This window comes from Anas platyrhynchos, chromosome 2, assembly GCF_047663525.1.
Source record: "Anas platyrhynchos isolate ZD024472 breed Pekin duck chromosome 2, IASCAAS_PekinDuck_T2T, whole genome shotgun sequence".
Taxonomy (NCBI): domain Eukaryota; kingdom Metazoa; phylum Chordata; class Aves; order Anseriformes; family Anatidae; genus Anas; species Anas platyrhynchos.
In genome coordinates, this window is record NC_092588.1 from 149,793,854 (window position 1) to 149,814,230 (window position 20,377).

Genomic DNA, 20,377 nt, shown 5'->3' on the forward strand with positions numbered 1-20,377 from the left:
GTTCTGTAAGGTTCTTTAGGTATCCGTGTCTACTTGTGAAACAGTTGTTGATCTGGGGTTGAATGTATGGAGAATAATCAATGATCAGGCTCCTTACCTGCTCTGCTGTGATGCTGATTAATGGATTTAAGTTCAGTACTTCTAGGTTGAGCTCTCATAATAAGTACAGTACAAGTGATGCTTACTTTCTTGAAGATTTGTGAAATACTTGCTACAACTCCTATAAATAAGAGATTTAAGGAACTTAAGATCAAAATAAAGTGGATCATTTGTCTCAAGGCTGCAGAATTGCTTAGCTTGCTTTCCTTGAGTTGGGTAGGCAACAAGTCAGTCATTGCAGATTGTGTGTATTTTTATAGGACACAGTGTTGGAAGGAAGCGATTTTTTATCAGTGGATTTATTGTAGTAGGACCAAGTACAGTAACATCGAATTCTGTGTATTCATTTCATCTGAGCTTATGCATCACCAGTTAAGGTTGCATAGCTTCTGTGCAAGTAATTACTTTGTAACTCCTACATTTAGAATTGTGAAAATGACATTATCAACCCCAGTAATAATTTTCATTAACCTCTGTATCTATTCACTTTGTTTACAAGTTAAAGATGAAGGGCCATTGAGACCTGGGCTATTTGCTTCAATTGTCACTGTTGCATCCCATGTTTCTAATATTGAACAGTGTGAACTTAACCTGCAATGGGAGTATCCAAAGAGAGTCTTTAAGCTGTGCAAATTACTTGTTTCTGTTTTGCTTCCTTACTTAGCACAGACGGGAAGCAGAATAAAGCCCAACATCTTTTCATGTATTGGCAAAGCAGGCTGAAAACTTTGTCAGAAGATACCTGGAAGACACAAAAGTATTTAACTGCCGGAATGTGCAGTCCTATCATAGAGCTAGATCTTCTAGTTGTAGCCAAGCTTTGTCTGAAATAAATATTGTTATTACCCTGTGGCAGCAAACTGCTCTTTTGAATTTTTACTGTTGGTCCTGCTCTCTCCTTTAAGGCATTAAGTCTACTGACATATTTCTGCAAACTGAAAGAAAGAATCCAGAAGCGATCATTTGTTTTAACCATCTAGCAGGTCTGGATAGGCTTAAAAACCTACCGCTCTGGGCTGGTAAATGATAAAGAAGTGCAATATTAGCTCACTTCAATGATTCGTCTAGCTGAACATCCTTTTCTGATAGTTATCAGTGGCAGATATTTAGGGAAGAAGGGGAAGAGAGACAGTGAGTACAGAAGATTTACAAAGCATACAAGCTTTTCTCTTGTATGACTTTTGACATTCTGTGGCTTAAGGACTTCACAATTCTTGTATATTAGTAAGGAAAACTATTTATGATACATAGAGGCAACTAAAATACTAATGCTAAAGCAAAGAAGTCATGACCTATGATGAAATAGGAGAAAAAATGAGCAATAATTGCAGCTAGTCGGAACAAATAGTGCTCCCGTAAATGTCCTTTGTAGATCAGTGAGATTCATTCTCTCTCTCAAATTCAGTGTATAAATAATAGAAACATTTTTTTTGGAATATTGTCTTTCCATAAGCAAAAAATCTTTATTATTCATAAGGACTTTTGAGTTCTCTCAAGAAAACCATATAGTATATCCTAGGATATCTGTCCTGTTTTTCATTAAAATAACTCCTACAGTAGTTAATAGTTTCTTCTTTTATCCAGGATTTCCAAAGCCCTTTGTGAACAGAACACCTCTTGGCATCCCTCAAAACAATCTGAGTTATTCTGAAGCAGAGCCACAGTCAGAAAAAGTTCTGCATTTTCAAGGGCAAGCATTGCACTTGTGCCAGAGCCTGCGGAGAGCACACTGCTCCCCTGCCTGCTCCACCAGAGGACTCTTTCTCCTTGATTCTCATTAATGTGGAGTGGTGTAAATGAAGCCTGGGTGTAGTATTTTCATCCTAATGCTATTTAGCCTATCAGCAGTAAATGTATTCCTTTATAAATGAAGCTAACTGGTTTCTTGGAGTCCTATTTAAAACTGAATATTCTTACTAGGGATGCATTTCATAGGAGACTTGTTTTCAGTTTTCATGATAACAGGCCATCAGGCCACTGTCACTTCCTCATTTTTCAGGGTATCACAGAGAGATTTCCATGGCGTCTTCTGTTTTCTTACTTTGGCCATACCACCGCTGATTCTTATTATGAATTTTTCATACATCATGTGTTCGTGCTTTTGATGGGAAAGGAAAACATCAGCACCTTCTGGTTTGGGCTGTGAAACAGATGGACAGATTTTGCTGAAAATGATGATGCTGTGGAAAAAGTACACAAAAGTTTAAAAGCAAAATGGAATCTGCCATGGATCCCTTTCAAAACTTATTTTGGCTAGAGATTAGCTGTGATCCAGCTGTGGAAAGGAACCAGTTATATGCCCCTTAGTCTTCTGCAAGCTGAGCTCCTGGAAGCTGCATTCCATCTGCCTCGAAATCTGTGTGTTGGCTGATTTTTCACTAAGAAATGCTGCAGCCTCTGAAGATGGACAGCTTTGGGACTCAGAGTGGCTGTGCCATATGATACATCATTTGACTGTTAGACACACTGTTTCTTTACGGGCAGTATGCTTAGTAGATAATCTATTAGGTCCATTTACCCTTTGATTTCTGATATTGCTGTTAATTAGTATGAATTCTGGCCCCATTGAAATGATGTTGTAGGCCATATCTCCCACTGCTTTCTCTGGGATCAAGTTTAATTTTTAAAGTTCTTTAATGAATTTTCATTACTCAAAAAGAAAACCCCAAAAAACAACCAACCAAAAAAAAAAAAAAAAGCCTTTTAATTTTTCTCTACTTTTTTTTTTTTTTTTCTGTATGGAATCAATGTCAAGGCTGCTGCTCAGGGAGAATTTTGTTTGAAATTTAATATTCGCAGAAAAGCAGTGTTATGTTCCTGCCAGAAAACAAAACAAAACAAAAAAACAAAAACAAAAACGTGCCAGCATACTTTAGAAGCTGCCCCAGAGCAGTCTACCTGGATCTGGGGTTGCTGTGTCTTCCTTCTGTTGCAGCCATTGCTATGGATTAATATTTGGACAAGATGTCTTTTTAAGTTCCTGTTGGGTTAGTCACTAACTCTGTAGAAGCTGCTTACATGTAGAGGTATGCAAACATAAATTTTAACAGGTGCTCTTCAGAAACTACGTTCATCAGATTTTTGTTCTGTGAGTTTGTGAAGATGTTGAGCTCACTGGTGTCATATCAATTCTTCAAAGAGAAATGTTGGAATAAGTGGTTTCAATTCACTTGATTGCTGTCCACAGAAGAGCATAAACATCATAATGGAAGATGCCTGAGTATCTCTTTGGGCTCAGGAGGAGTGTTAAGACTATTCCCGTGTTCTGATGGACCTCAAAAAATGTTCTAGCACCCCTAAAAACACTATGCCAGCATGCTGGACAAATAACTGCTTTGATTATTTTGTTTCTGTGTTCCTGCTGAAGGAGCAGACATCCAAATGAGGCAGCATAAACATGAAACAGAATGGTTGGGCTTAGTGTTACAACTTATGTAAAAATCATAACTGTCAAAGACTTAAAAGATTCATCATCTGCTGTATCATACACTGCCTGCCTCTGCGGCAGCACATCCAAGGCAGCAATCAGATAAAGGCAGTATTGAAGCTAGAATCTTTTCTGTGTGTCTCAGAAGGTTTACACTGGACACTAATACATCACTGAGTCCATCTATGTTTCTCTGCCCTTCCAAAGTTTTAAAGCTTTATCCCATTTAACATTTATTTGTTTATCTATTTATTTATTTTTCTGTTACAGTGAAATCCAAGCACCTTTTACTTTTCAGTATTTCTGTTCTCACTCTGTCTCTGGCAGATGAAGAACTAACGTTATCCTGATTTAACAGGTGGGACAGGGGAGGACTAAAGGATCAGGTTCACAGAGATATGTAAATGTTTATATTTCCATTGATTTCAGTGGCAAGTCTCCCACCTGTATAAGACGCTTAAATATGTTTCTTGGACATGGACCATAGTGATTAGCTGAGATTTTACAGGAAATCAGTAGTGGCACAGGGATCTAAACCCTTCAGTGTTCTTTGAGTTCATCTTTTTGTTTTGTGCTTGCTGGGATTATGTGAAGTCTAAGCCTTCCATTCTCACCAAGCTGATTTTAACACAATGGGACAGAGGTGGGGAAAGCTGCTTTGATAGCTGTTTGTGTTGGGCGTTATAAATGACTTCAAAAAGGCAGAAATGACTTTAAAAAGGCATTTACAAGTGACCTGGTACTTGCTGGGAGATGGCCACTGCTGTTGGATCAGAAGCTATACATGTAGGAGAGACAGAAGTAAAATCTCTCTGTACTGTTAAAAGGATCAATATCAGAAGAAATGTTGGGTAGTGGGGGAAATGGGAACGCTGAGAAGGTAACTGTGATAGTTTCTGAATATTTATAACCTCATTTGAAATATGACACAACTGAAAACAAAGGAGATGGAGTCTGTGTTCAGAATTAAACTCTAATTCTCTGGGTTAAAGGGTGAGATGACCTGTTTGTGCTATCTGCTTTTCAGGACAACATATGGTGTGGTTGATACCGGCTCTAAAGAGTGGTGCTCATATAGCTGTAGTGATGGGTATGTGAATATGGTATCAGTTCTCTGGGGAAAGCTATAAATTCAACACAGGGGGATAAAATGAATGCAGTATCAATAAAAAGATATTGCTGCTATTTTTGTCACTTGTGCGCTGACACTCACAGTATTGGCAATAACATGCAGGTCAAAATATCTTCCAAAATGCGATGAAAAACAGTTACTCTGCTCTTCAGTTTCAGCAACTGGGAACACAGATCTGATTTTAAAATAAATAAATATGGTCTCTTGCTTCCACTTTGATGTAAGAGCTGTTGCTACAGTAGCAAAGGTTATGGGAACTAATTCTGGAGAGGAATGTAAATATCAAAATGTAGGATAACAGGGTAATTATATTGATTGTTATAGTAAGGGCATTTTCTTTCCCTGCATGCAACAAAGTAGTCTTTTTTCTGTGTTAAATATAAAAAGAAAGAATAAAGGAAAGGCTGCTTAAAAAAAACAGTTTAGAAAAAAAATACTGCAAAAATACTTTAAAAAGCTGCCTGCCTTCAAATATGTGGTCTCCGAGTTCAAGAAGGTAATAAATGATTTGATCTTACTGAATTAGGCTGAGGTTGGCTTGCTCTTAAAAACAGGATTTTTTAGTCTCTTTGGTCATGAAGGATAAAATTAAGGATAATTACTAATTCAGTATCTATATCTATACTTCCCTTTCTGTGGTGAACACAGTTGTGAAAAGTGAAGCAGCCTTTTCTTATGTACATGCAGGTTAGCCAGATTCTTTTTTTAAACTATGAGCCCCAAATTAAATAAATTCTGAAGCATGGAGTTGTGATTCATTTACCTATGATCTACAATATTATCACAGTGCTTAGATGCTCTTCTTATGGACTTTACTGGGGTTAATACAGTACAGAATCAGTACAGAGAGCTTCTGGGGAACCTGTAAGTTAAGAGACAGCACATCAGCACTTGAAGACCACCGGCACAGCTTAGGAAAGCTCTGAAACAATATTGGTCAGTATATAGGCAGTAATTTTGCTACAGCAAGAGCCCTGTGGAGTCGAGGAAAGGCTAATATGTCTTTGCACAAACAATTCACTCTATCAAGACTTGAACTTACAGCTTTAGGCAAGAATATTAGATACCTCAAGTCTGATATATACAAAGACATTTTTTTTTCCAGTTCAGTTGTTTCTGTACCTTCAAAATAGTGGGTGAAAGGAAATCAGGAGGTTATTCCTGTGTGTTATGACATATTTTTCCTTCAGTTGAAAGTCTGGGAGAAAACTGAAAACTTAGCTGCGGATTTTAATAGTGAAAATTCAATACTGCAGCCTCATTACTGTTCTGCTATGGATTCTGTTCATTCGATATCTTGATATTAGCACTTATGGCAGTAAAATTGTTTCACTTTATTAAACTAAGTGTCTAATAATATTTAGTTGGAGAAAATCAAAAGTGCATGCTAATGTCACTCTATTGACAACCCTTCATCCTCGCAGCGGAACTGCCTGCGTTTATGCTACCGTTCAACAGGAGGTTCTCTAAATGTTTGAGGCTGAAGTGGCAGTGAAGACATTTCTTTCAGGTCACTGCTGCTTAATTAGGCAGTGTTGCTTTCAACACTTCTGCCCAATAGTTGTACTTTTAAAATAACAGGCTTTACCAGTCACTTGTGTATAAATATATATGATTTGCAGAACATAGACTCCAGTTTGAGTATTACTAAAAATTCATTATAGAGATATTCAGAATGATTTTAAAAGTCTTTTGTAGTTAGAAAACTGGCACTATAAAGAACAGCTTTGGTTTGTCTAATTTCATAACATGCTTGTACATATTTTTAAAAATGAAATTTATATGTTGCTAATTGGCTGAGGCTTGATTGACACACTAAAATATTTTTAACTGCAAAGCCTAGATCTAATCTAAATCTAATTTCATCTAGTCTAAAGAAGCTTGACTGATTAAAGGCATTTCATTTCATTGCCATGCAATAAATGTGATCTTAGTGCCACCTTTTTTTAGCAGGCTTTTCAAGGCCAGAAGTAGAATTGAAGCCTATAGTCATGAAGAGAGACAGGGAGTTACATCGTCTTCTAAGGAAAAAAACTTCAGTGTCTCATACGCAAATATCAAAGATAAAATATGAAGAGTAAGACAACTCAGTGCCCGGTCTTGTTTAAAATATAACTTGAAACTAACTAAATAAAAGTTATCATCATTGTAAGGGTGGGCATCAGGATAACATCTATCAGAATATTTGAGAGTGATGATGATAAAAATGCAAGTCTTTCTTCTCTGGACTAACCAGCTGAGCTTTACTGCAGGTGGTATGAAGTCACTTACTCTCATACAGTTCAGCTATGTGAAAGAAGTTAAAGTTAAATTACTATCAGCTTGAGTGATGTGTACTTTGCAGGAAGAGGTAATATGATTTCTGTAATAGCTGATATTCTTGGGGAAAAAAAATGGTCAAGTTTCTGACCTGTCAGCCCTTTTCTAAAATATAAAGGGCAGGCATTGAACAGGCATAGCAGCTGAACTGATGTACTCCTGGGTGGGGGCATGTTGTCAAGGCATTTAAGGAGTTATGCTTTGCCTTTTCCTGTGCCCTACTTGTTCTCTGGGTGAGAGATTTTAGCCTCTGATGTTGACAGCATTTTAGAAGTCACATGAAGCTTTCTAGGGGAGAAAGAATGGCTCTGTGTGTAAGTTTTGGGGAAAAAAAAATCTGTACATGGAATAATGAAAATTGCAGATGGATCAGAGAAATGTACTGATCCAAGTAAATCTGTGCATTTTGGTTGTCTAGGAAGGAGGGAAAATTCCTATTCCATATTGGTCTGTGTAAGTCAGTATCCTATTGCTGTCAGTGCCAGAACAAGATATATGAAGAGATATTGGAGATTCAGTGGTTCTGTAATTTGGACGTTTCCCTCCTGTGTTAACTAGCAGTGGAACTGCTATGGAGTAGCTCTCTCCTGAATTACAAAGGAAATCTCTTTCTCCTGCCTGATATGCCTTTGTATATCTTTATATTTACTCATACAAATGCCTTTTTCTGTCCTACTAGGATTTCCATGATGTCACATATGAGACCCTCTCAATTATTTACATGACGTGATTTTGCTTTTTAAATCTCTTCTAACGATGGGCATTGCTTGCCCACTGAATCAGTTCAGCTCAGTCCTTCCGTAATTTTTTCTGTCCTTCAATAAAGTTTTGAATTTAACCAATTTGTCAGGAAGGCAAAATCTGAAATGTATTCAATGTCTGTGAGCTTTGTGAAAATTGGTAGTTGGATAATGGAAAGATTCCTAAATAAATACCCTTACTGTGGGAGAGGCTACAGAAGCTGTCAGTGATTTGGGTGATGTGTTTGGCTAGGTGATACACAGATGTTTAAACCACCCACAAAAATCAGAGAGGCATCTGGAAAAGAGTGAACATTTTAAAGTGATGAGAGAAGTAAATAAAGGTGAAAAATATAGAAACTGGGATAGGAACTCTGCTGACATAAGGAGAACGGAGCAGAACTTCAGAAGGCAGCAGAGAAAACTGAAAGGTATTTCTATGGAGGTGGGGCGTGTCTGAAAGATAAAGACTCATTTGTCTTTATTCTTACTTGAAGAATAACTTATAAAATATGCTGTTACATGTATGATCATATTCTTGAATTCTGAGTTTGCTTCCCCTTTGTAACTGGTACCTTTTTCTAACATTTCCTTTTACTTCTCTTCTGTCCACCAAGCTAAGAAGAGCCATTCCAATCTTTCTCTGTAAACATGGTTTCTATTTTATTTTTATTTTTTTTTTATCATTCTCACTGTCTGATTTTGAGCCATTTCTTCCTTTAAGATAATTTTACACTCAAAATTGCTCAGAGTATTTTAGTGAGGGAAGGAATTCAGACATTCTAATGTTTCAGTAATAGTAGCAGCCTTCCTGTGTTTCTCAGCAGTTTTTCACTGTCCACAGTTGCACATAGAGAAGATTTTCATTTATTTTTCTGCCCTAGCAGAACAGAATTAAGTTGGTTCCCAGCAGCATATAGACATAGATTATTCTGTCCCATGTATACAAATTTGCATTTTTCTGCAGTTAACTTTCTGTTTTCTCACATTCCCACACATTGTCAAGAACCTAATTCTTCACAGTGTTGTAGATTTTGCTTAATCTGAGGATACTTATTAGCCTGTGAATATGTTGGTACCACCTGTCACACCTCCTTCATACATTATTAAATAATCCAAGGTTCTTAAGGGACCTTATATGTAAGCAAGAACACTGATACAGAATTGTTATTTATATCATTATAATTGCAGGAGGAAAAGAGAATTCTCCTTACTGGTATTTTTAGCTTAAATAGAAACATTTTACATAACACGAGTGTTTACTGGTAGCAAGCAGAAAATACATTGATGGAAATGTTTAAGATAAACAGTGGGGAGGAAATGCTCACATGTGACTCAATGTAATTAGAGTATTTTTTTGGTTGATTCTCTCTTTCATTTGCTCTCTGAAAATCAAAATCATGACTACATACAAGGAAATGGGTGGGTTGCAGGCATGTAGCAGTTATAACTGAGTGCTGGCAAGTGGTGGAGGACCCTCTCCCCAAATCAGCCTTTTCTTGCCTCTGCTTAAATTGTCCTGCATGTTGGCAACCTCTTGGAAATGGATATTGGTACGAGTTTCCCAACCAGTAGAGATCCACTGTGCCAGCAGAATAGCTGAATTTTACCCCTCTTCATATAGCTCTTTTCTTACCAAATGAAGATGTGCTTTGAGAAATAGAATACATTTGACACTGTATTTACCATTCATGTCTACTATGAACAGAATTATTTTATAGACAGACACATTGTTCTCTCACATATTAATTTTTTTAAATGCATTTCACTTCTGCTGACAAGCCATTAAAATTCAGCATTTAAATGTCACACTTTGGCATGTAATTTGCTGTCATGAAAACAACTATGGATTTATTTTCTGGTGGGATTCTTGTTAAGTATTGAGCAATATGTCAAAGCCAAAAAGTGTCATAATTTCTTAAAGGGGGGAAAACAGAAATCCCAAAACAGAGTGGATATTAAAAATTACCTGCACCAATAGGAAGAGATTCAACAGCATTGGGTTATATTTTCAGTATGGAAAAGGCTATATATTTGTTTTCGTGGATTGGAGTTTTGATATAATTCAGACCTAATATATGACAGACTGATAAAGGATGTAAGAGTTAATTATTGAAGCTGAGTTCTGTCAGTTTTTGAATCGGAGACCACCAGTGCTAAACTGAAAATGCTGTACAAAGTAGTTGTTGTTTTGTTTCATTTAATCTTTTCTTTCTGCATCTGTTTAAACATTAAACCAATAATGTAGCATGGCTGTAAAGAGAAGTGTAGATGCCGCTGAGGAATACATGTACAACGCCTCGATCCGCTCTGGATTTTAAAGATGATAGACACTTTTTGCAAGAAGAAAAATATAAATTTCAGTGACTGACACGAACTTAATTTGGACAATTTTCTTTCCTAAATTCCTCCCACACCAGTATAAAATCCATTATACTTATTTAATCGTTGTCCTCATCAGCTGTTCAGTTTTGCTTTATGCTATCAGACAGGCGCTGTATTTTAGCCCACATAGGGCAACATATTAATCTCAGTTGGAAAAAAAAAAAAAAAAAGCTATAATTTTCCAGTTCTTTCATGCTAAAAGTTGTTGGTAGCCATAATAAAAATTATTTTATGCTTAGTACTTTTTGATTTGGCAATATTCTAAAAGTCCAGCTAACAGCTTATTTTTCATTCCCCCATTATCCTGTAGAAATTGCTTTATTCCCTTCATTTTCTTAACACTAAAATATATATGAAATGAAACTAAGTAGCATATTTTTTTTACTTCAAAATATTTTCACTGCAAACTATTTTCCATGATGTGCAGTAACGCATTTAATAACTGAGAATGTGATTACTTTCTTAGATAAATGTTATATTATCTTTGGGGCTTCTGTAAACTTTCCTTCCCCGAGTGATTTCTCATTTTTTCTTCCTGCATTTTTTTTTTTGTTTTTACCAGAAGCAGTAATAGTATGCACAGATTTGGTGTGGCTACACAACAGATTTTCACATGGAAGGTAGTTTGAAAGATTTTTACTAACATTTTCTTCCTGTCAGGTTACCCTTTCTTTCAAAGAGCCCTTTTAGAAATTCTGTTAAAATGTGTGTCTGGTGTCAAGTGCATCAGATATAGGCAGGGATGGGCAAGCGTTCAAAATGGCTTGTCATCGCAAGAGGTGAATGATAAAGAACATTATGCTACTTTGAAAAAAAAATCTATCTGTGCTAAAGACTATAAGAGCTCCTGGACTGCCTGGAAAAGATCTGTATATCTGGAAAATTTTTATATATAACAATTTTATTTTTTTTGGATATAGAATAATTATTTTTTTGGAAATAAAATTGACACAATGGCAATGGTTGCTAGAGGAAACTCCCAACCTGGATTAAAGTTCTTCTGTCCTCTGCTACAGAAATCAAATATTAAACAAAGAACAAAACCCTTCTCATGTGTAAGGAAAGATGCCTGCATTTTCCAGGCACGTCAGCTGTTGGTTGAGATGGGGCCCAGGGATTCGGCACCAAGGGCACTAACCTCGTTACTGCAGGCAAAGAGGTAATCATGTAGCTCTACAAAGTAGTTATAATTGCTACAGGAGTTAATGAACAAAGCCTCTTCCCAAGGCCTCATTGGCATCAGGTTGCTTTTACAACAAAATTGAGTTGCAATTCTAGCAAAGCTCATATTCTTCCAGAGCCAGGAATAGTGCCAGTTACATGGAGCCAAAGATAAATGAAAAAGAAAGTGTCATACTCTGCTGCTAACTAAGGAAGGGATGGGTGATTAACTGAAACTGAGAGCTGGAAGGCCCCTGGCCCCCTTTCTATCAAACCTCAGGTCGGGGCAGGCTCATCTGGAGCAATGACTGGGAAGGTGAGAAGCAGACGGGGCTGTATGAGATCTCCCTGTGACTACAATGGGGCTGTGATGTTTATGGGATGAGTTCTGCAGTTACACTTACTCCTGGCTATCCTGCTCAAAGCAGCTTAGGGTGCTGGCTTACACCTGGGGACTTGATGGAAAAGTGACCTGGATGATGGCCTCTATTTACAGGTCAGAGATCAAACTGTACTTTGGCAAGTAGGAACAGCAGTGTAAGAAAATAATTTAATAGCATAAATAGCAAATAAAAATAGCACAATAAAATAAATAGTTGTCATTAAGAGTATTCTGATTTACCCTGTCTTTATTGTTGCTGCGACTGGAGAAAGGCATAGTTCGGACTTTTGTTCTATTACTTTTCCCTTCTGGTTTTCCTCATTTTGAAAGAAGTAAGCTTAGTGTATGAAGGAAAAAAATCCTGTGCCCTCTGATGATGCTTGCTCTAAACTGTAAATAACCTGTAAGCATAAACAGCACCCAGAACACTGAATCAAGTCTCGTTTCTCCTCTTACATCTGGTTCCTGATTTTCCTTCCCCATAATGCCCCAGAGATGAATACATAAATATTTTTATTAATAGGTCCCCAGGTTCAGCTTTTAGAATGCTCATCCTCTTCCAGTGAGTGAAGATGGGTAGACATTGTAATGCTAAAATAATTAGTAAAAATTTCCAAGGTGTATTTGTCTTTGTTAGAGATGCAGATTATGCTTTTATGTCTTTGAATCTTGGTTAGCACTGAACAAGATAGCTTGGATAGGATTCAATATAACCGTGTCAGCACAGTGCTCTTCCTGGGTTAATTAGCCGTACTAAGCTATACAGTGCTTTGTTTTGTACACATTATAGCTTTGTCAGTTCCAGCTAAGTAGCTCTTTATGTTCATCCATTTGCTGTGTAGACATACCCTTTATGGTCAGTTTTAGAGTCTTACTTTTTTGGCATTACAAATACCCAACCCTTATGTTAAGGCGGGTGGGTCAGATATTTCAGGTTTCAGGTTTGTGCTTACTCTATTTATTATATTTACTTAAGTTTAGTTAATTTTAGTGATTTCATCACATTCATTATTACAAATAGAGTAGGTTGTGCATAATTGCTTAAGTAGATTTCTGGACAAGTCTTGTGTGGGTGGACTTCCTTCATTTAAATAGCTTACAGAGTAGAAGGCTTTCCAAGCTTGGTGCTTTTCTTCTTTCAGAAATAAAAGATTTTGATTTTATTGATAACTTAGCATGTGAATCTTACCACTTATGGTAAAATTTGGTCTGTATGCAGGGAACCTTTACAAAGCAAATATCTTCATATTTTTACCATAAGCATCAGTAGTCTGGTCCTTCTCCCTGGGGGATTACTTCATTTGGAGTGATAGTGAGTTTACATGTACGAGTTTTCTTTTCCTTTTATTTGCTACAAGATTTATGGGCTTTAAGACTTGTGATCCAGTTGAGTATGGACTGTCCAATTTACAAAAAAATATATCTACCAAAATTTCTGCCTTTGCATCTGGTCTTAGTAGAGAAGCCAGAGCATGAACAGGCCCAAGACTAAATGATGAATGGTTGAATTCAATGTTCTCCAAATTAGTGAATCAATGCTTTTGTATTTTGGGTGAAGCACATAATCCTCCTACATCTCTGGTGAGCAGATAATTCAAGGCTCCCCTACTTTGCCACCCCCTTGTATTAATAAATAAATACGGGTGTTGAGCGCTTCCCCATGAATGCCCTTTAAATGGGAAATGAGTGATAAATTAGTTTTATATCAGCCTGCACAAAAGGAGGAATTTCACCTAGTAGATTTGGAAGGAATTAAACTGTGAAAAAAAGATAAAGATTTTTTTTTTTTAAAGAGTGATGAAAAAGAAGTTTTGCCACTCCTCTGTGTTCTTCTGCCTAGATCTCCGAGGAGTATAATGTTATTACTAGATAATTGGTCCAAGCCTTTGCACTGCCATAGTGGATCTGAAGTGCTCACTGGGGAGAGGCTGTGATTAGAGGCATAGCCCTTTTACTTTTTACAGAACGTTCTGCATCCCAAAACGCAACCTCTTTCTTCCCATTTACATGGCATAGACTGATAGTTAGTGCTGTCTGAATGCTGCAAATGAGCTTCTTGCTACACTAGCAGTTTCTAGGAGTCATAGATTATATTCCCAGGCCTAAAGCTATTTACTACATCCATCATCAATACCATTAAATGGTAGTTCATCTAATCTGCCTTAAGGGACACAAGTGAATTTTGTCAAGGTACTCTTAGACAAATGATTGTACAATATGCAGCTATTTATAAATACATTTTAAGAAAAAAAGTACTGTGTGAAAACCAATTGACTTCACAGGAAGTAACAAATGAACATTGCATTAGAGGCAAAACATTGCATTCATTCAACAGCTGTGCAGGCAATGCCAATATGAATGTCAAGTTCAAATTTTACTTTTACAGCCATGTGTATCTAAATGCATGCATGATAGCATCTTTAACTGCATGAACACATAGAAAATTGCAGTATTTTAAAGTCTTAATTCAAAAATAGACATCAATACTCATTTATTTCCTCAGCTGAGAAGTCACGGCCAATTCAGATGACTTGGAATTGAGTAAGACCTTGGGTAACTCCAGTCAGAACAAAAAACGCCATCTTCCTTCAGAAGCAGCTTTTCATTTTGCAGCAGGGAGCCTCAATGCCTTGTACTGAATTATAGAAGTCTGTGGCAGGAAAAAAGGCTCTCTTCTCCCATGGGCAGGGCAATAAAGTAAATATATCTAAACAAGTTCTTTGAAACATTCCACAGACTTTTCTGCAAGATCATACATTGTTAGATGAAAGAACTGCTCAGTGCCAGTTTTTTTTCAAAGATTACTAGTAAGATCAAATCCAAAAACAAATTGCTTTCAATACGAGATAGTGTGATGGACTATTTTCTGGCTTACTTTCTGTTTTCAGACCTCAGTTTTTCAGCTTTAGTACCGTTCCAAAGAGCGAAGTATGCATATAAAAGGAAAGGTGGGATTTTGACTTTCACTCGAAATGCCAATTAAGGCACTGAAATCCTTTTTACAAAAGAAAATGAAAATAGTTTTAGAGCCCCAAACCTAGAAAACATTATTCCAAAAGGAACTGAAGTCCTGTGAAATGGGATAAGGGAAAGGCCCAGAATAGAAATTATTATGTAATGGAATGTGTGTGGTTCTGTTTCCTGCTGAATTTTTTAACATTTATTTATATATATATATTTAGATAGTTTTTTGAAGGTTTGGCACAAGGGAAGGAAAGGAAGAAAACCAGAGAAAGACAGTAAGAGTCTGACAGTGATTTAAGCTTCACTTTGGTCATTATTTAAAATTGAGTCTACTTTGAAATTATTTTTCCTGAAATGGATTGTGCCACTGTCATATTGGAATATCCTGTGCAGTTGCATTGCCATTCACTGGAAGGCTGTTACAATTCCATTAATATGTTTAGCTGCTTTCTTAAATTTTGAGTAATGTGGGCAAAATGAACCATAGTAACTTGGAATAAATGAATCCAGGAGTGTCATAATAGCAGTACTGAGACAGAACAAATTGCAGAACAACAGATGTAGAGTTAAACTGAAAAATAGGGAAGGGAAGGGAAAGGCAAAAAATAACTAAATCAGAATTTCTCATCTGTAAGAAATTCTAACATTTGAAAGACAAGTTATCTTGGGAGATATGGATTGATGTATGGCAGTAAATTTGGATAATTCCTAAATAAATTGTATATAACTAATTGTTTTAGAACTCCCAGAGGTTTGAGAAGCACCATCTACTTGAAGTTCTCAGAGCTTCAAGTCATGTGGATTGAAGAATTGCCAGGATTGCCTGGCTCTCTGCTGGCAGGCTGGAGCTCCAAGGGCTTTTTGTACAGCTTTTCTTTCTAGGCTAATGGGTAGGAAAGCAGATTTCTGTGAAATATTTTCCAGAATGTTTTCTAAACAGAGCCACTTCTTCTGAAAAGTTCTAAACTAATGTAAGATTCAAATTATGCCTCCTTTTGAATAGTCACTGTTGTCTACTCAAAGCTAACAGCAGTACAACAAAGCCATAGGCTTTACATTGGAAAAGATTTTTTTCTCAATATCTGAAATTGTATCATTAGGCATCGTACAGGCCTAAAGCTGAAATATTCTCCAGTAGTGCTGAGAAGGTATAACCCCAGGTGTGTTATTCCTCCTTGATAGAAAATCACTGCTTCAAATGAGATGGAAAGAAGAGATTGTTGATTGTTGGAGTGGGAAGAGAATGCATTTGTGTGAGGGAGCATTAAACTCTAAATTGCATTAATATTGGTTAAACTATTTTGTCTGGAAATTGTGCTAAACAGATAACGTCCTGTATGTCTTAGGGATGTCATTAGAGAGAATATACTCTAGTATGGGCAGTGATCACCTGGTGATTGCTCTTGTGATTTTCTGGTAAATTTGATGCAGTGCAATTAGATTTGCAGTGACCTGGGTGTGGGTCATGTCTCTTCCATTATTTGCATAGAGTTACTCTTATATGGCAGTATTTGACAACAGTTAAACTAGTGCCGTGAACCACTATGATTGCTTTCTGCCTTTGATTAGCAGCAGGAAAGCCATCTTGTGACAATATTCAGACATCTGTCTGAATTCTGTCTGATATCTGCATTCTTCTGTGTCTGTATTCTTCACCAGTGAAAAGATATTATAATCCCAATTGAAACAACACCAATTCCAAAGTAAATTTTTCATAATTTAATGTATTGAAAATGAGAAAATGAAAAATCAACTGTCATTATTCAGTATATAAAGTTTTCATGCAGCTACATCAATGAAAAATATGGTTGTGAATTTATTATTTTTTGAAAGTCAAAAAAACCAACAGGACTAAATAAGATTAAAATCCTACATTAATTTAGAATAATTCTTGCCAGTCTTATCTTTTTTTTTTTTTTTCCTATTGAGATGGCTAAGATAATGCTCATAATTTTGCAAAGAGTAAAATGAAATAAGCACACTAGATGTTGAAGGAAGATATATCTTCTTTTCTACCAGTGGTTTAGCTTCTAATATAAACTGTTTTATTTTTTACATGAAGTTAACCCTCCCCCACACTCCCCATGTTAAGCATTGTACAAACACATCATGAGAGATCGTTCCTCTACGATTGATTGAATTTAAGAAAACAATATAGCAAATAATGACAGAAGTCATAACAGTGATGTTACAAAAGCCCCCAGATACTCAGTGGTGCTATCAGACACACTGCCCAGGTCACTAACACAGTCAGTGCCCAGCAGTGTCCCTCCTGTTAGTCCCAGTTTGAGATCTCAATCAGCTGTGCCAGGAAAAAAAAACACCTGATAACAACCCTGATTTTTTACTTTGTGCAAGGTGATGATGCCAACTAATAATAGGATGTTCTTTTGATTCCCTAAAGGATAATTGTCATGGAGTTCAAGTTGTCAGAACATATTATTAGGATTGTTGGAGGAAGAATGTAAAACTTTGAATAATCATTAGGCAGAGCTGGAAAAGATAGATGCATGAATGCACCTGGCTTAGTGCAGAATGACGATGAAGATGGGACCTTTGAGAATGACTGCTTGCTGTATAGCCTTTTGTAGGGATGCTGTGAGTCAACTTAACACACAGTGAGCTCTGATCTTGTAACTTCTCTCAGCCATCACTGTGTGCTGTTGGCCACTTCAGGGAGCCAGACAGGAATACTGTGACTGACGGAAATATAGAAGGCACTACTCAGTTCAGTAAAAGCAGAAAGAAAAAAACTTATTACCTGCAAATGGAAATTGGAGAGACACTGCTTTTGAATTGGTCAGTGGAAGGAATTAGGATTGCAGTGGGATGAATCACTGTGAGTTTACCATTTACACGGCTAAGGTGGCCTGCTTTGTACTGTCAATGTGCAGAAGATATTGCTGAACCTGAGGCTGGCTAGCTGTTGTCTTGACAGTTTGCCTTTTTGCAATCACTCTGGAATCAATGGACTTCTTCAAGTACCGCTACATGCTTGAGTTTCACTCAGACATTGGTAATTATTACAGCTCCTCTTCTGATTATCAGTAGTTTTTCTTCTGTTGGCTGTTTCCTTTTTGAATGAACTTCTTTGTTGCCATTGAACCAATCAATACCGCAGAGACTTAGAAAAGGAGAAGAGGAACTGAACATAATGCCCATAATCAGAAGGGTTGTTGTATACAAAGAGGATGAAAAATAGGTCTTTCTCCATGATCCATCCAATAGAATCCTCCTTTGTGTTCCTCTGCTTTGATCTTACTACGAAGTGGGGAGTTGGAGGGGAGAAGTTAGTGACGAGCATGCTGAGCTACCACACACTGTCCATTACCTCACTGAAGGAAAAGAAAGCCAAAAAAGCTTTGACCCCAAACTGTAAGACACATTTTAAGACCTACAAGGCTTTTCTGTTCCGCATTGTTGGGATCATTTCCTACTGAGGCAGATACAGCCAGAGAAAAGAACAAGTGTTTTCAAATATGTTACATGGCCTTTATTACGGCTTCTGTGCCTTGAGGTGACTGTTTGGAGGAAATCGTTGGTAAGTTGAGAAACTTTTACAGGTCTCTTGCTGGGATATGTAAGGTTCAGTTCCCCTGATCTCCCTGCTTCAAGGCAGCCAGGAAAATAATGCAAAAAAAATATAGGGTTATTCAAAGGCACAGAGGGGTGACAACTTCAGAAAAGTAATTGAAGCGAACAAGACTATAGTCAGGATTTCATAGTGATACGTGATTCTGGTATACAGACTTCAGTGTGTGCAAACAAGGCAGTTACATAAAGGTCATTAACATTTACTCTGCAGGATAAGCACTGTTTAGCAGCAGAAGATCCGAGCTGCTTAGCACAGAAAAGTCACTGACAATAAGGAAAATGGAGAAACAAAACAGGATCTAGAAATTGTTAACACCGAGTCAGAGAAGGACTGACTGCTCTTCTGAGCAGAGTCATGCCATGTGCAGAGAAGAAAGCAGGGTCTAAGGTCATGCAGACCTCAGGCCTTGCAGATCTGTGGGAAGGAACCTGCAAGATGGGCTGAGGAGAAGATGATAAAATTTCCTGTGATGTGGGAACAGTGGATTCTGGGCCTTAGGTATCGGGGAGGAGAGGGAAGGTTATTTCTTGGGAAATTCTCAATTAAGTGGGATTTGAGTAAATTACCAGGCCCGTGGTCACTGTTGAACCTCTTCACACCAGCCTTAGACAGAACTGACATCCAACCAACCAAAGTAAAGGCAATCTGTGCAGTAACAAAGTCAAGAATATAAATATGGGGGAGGGAGAGATAAGATATTTCAAACTCTTTAACAATTACCCTGAAACTAGATTAGAGTGGAATCCAAAGAGAGATCTTTTATCCTCTGAGGAGTAGTATGAGTAATTCTTGTTTTCATTAAAAGTTATCATTTTTTTAATGATGTTACATTTGCATTTTTTTTCCCTTAAAAGATAAGAGTTGATTAATAGTGCAGTGAATTGTATTTCTGTCTTACAAAAGTTTGTTTTGGAAGTTTTGTGGAATTGCCTCTTCAAGCCACATTTGACTGTCTCAAAGGCCAGGAGCTGTGTTCAGGTTGAAAAAGAGGGGAAAGAGTAATGTGCTGAAGGTAATTTCATGTCTGGACGTTTATGCCAGCTGAGTATTGACATCTTTCTTTGTCTGTGGAGTAGTTCAGAATAGGCTCAGATCTACCCCAATTGTGTTCAGATGATGACATTTCCCAAAGGACTGGGTGTTAGCTGAGTGCTATCAGGGCACTTCCTACAGTGTTTTTGCATCCTTTTTCCTTAATGTACTATCTGGGAGGTTTCTGCCAACTGGAAGGAGTCAGAACCCAGAAGAGAATTTGTCAGAGAATCTTCGGTAGCTTTGCATCAGATTGGATGAACCATCCTGTTTGTTCTTTCATCATCTTGCTCACCCACAATTTAATTTACTCTCTAGAACATAAAAGCTAACACAAATTGGGAAATAAGAACAAACCAAACAGTTTTGATCTTCACCTTGCTTCCTTTCAACCTTTTTGTCCCAGTAGGTGCCATTTGGAGTTTGAGAACAGACTGGATAACCTTGCTTGCAGCATTAGCAAATATATCAGCAAGTTGTTGTGACATTATGTACTTTACTGTCCCTTCAGAAATTAAGTTCAAGTGAAACAAATGTTAGAAAGACATATGGCTTATGGGGACAGGTTTACTCTCTAGTGAAAAGTAAAGTTATTAAATGAGCAGTGCCTGCCAATTGCAGAAAAGTTGGCAGGGATATGTTGGCACTGTGTTTGTTTTTTTTTTTTGTTTGTTTGTTTGTTTTTTATTATTTATTTATTTATTATTTACAAGGCCTCTTGCAAGACTTCTGGATACAACATTGAAAGTGGTAGGTAGTGTATAAATATGCAGGGTCAATGCCCAAACTATGTGTTGCATTATGAGCAGGAAGAATATGATATTCCAAAAACAACCTCAGAAAAATCAATAGATGCAGGTAGGAAATATTTCACCAAAATAGGAAGCCCCCTTTTTTAAAGATTAGACCTGTGTACAAGGAAAGAACTACTCATTTAATCTTTTCTGAAGTCAAAGCGAAAGAGCATTCCTTATTTTTCACCACAGAGTTATTACATAAAAGTTGGTTGATCAGCTAAAAAAAACAACAAGGCAATTGCAATTTTTTTAATATATTTTCTTTTCATAAGAACACTTGTCCCAAAAATCCAGAATAATTAGGTTAGTTTGGAAATGTTTTTATGGATCTTAGAACAGTAAAA

General features: G+C 37.0%; 1 protein-coding gene across 2 annotated transcripts in view; it reads left to right on the forward strand.

Annotated features, from left to right (window-relative positions):
• PTPRN2 (protein tyrosine phosphatase receptor type N2) overlaps window positions 1–20,377 on the forward strand; it is a 643,897-nt gene that overhangs the window by 176,179 nt on the left and 447,341 nt on the right. The window lies entirely within an intron of this gene.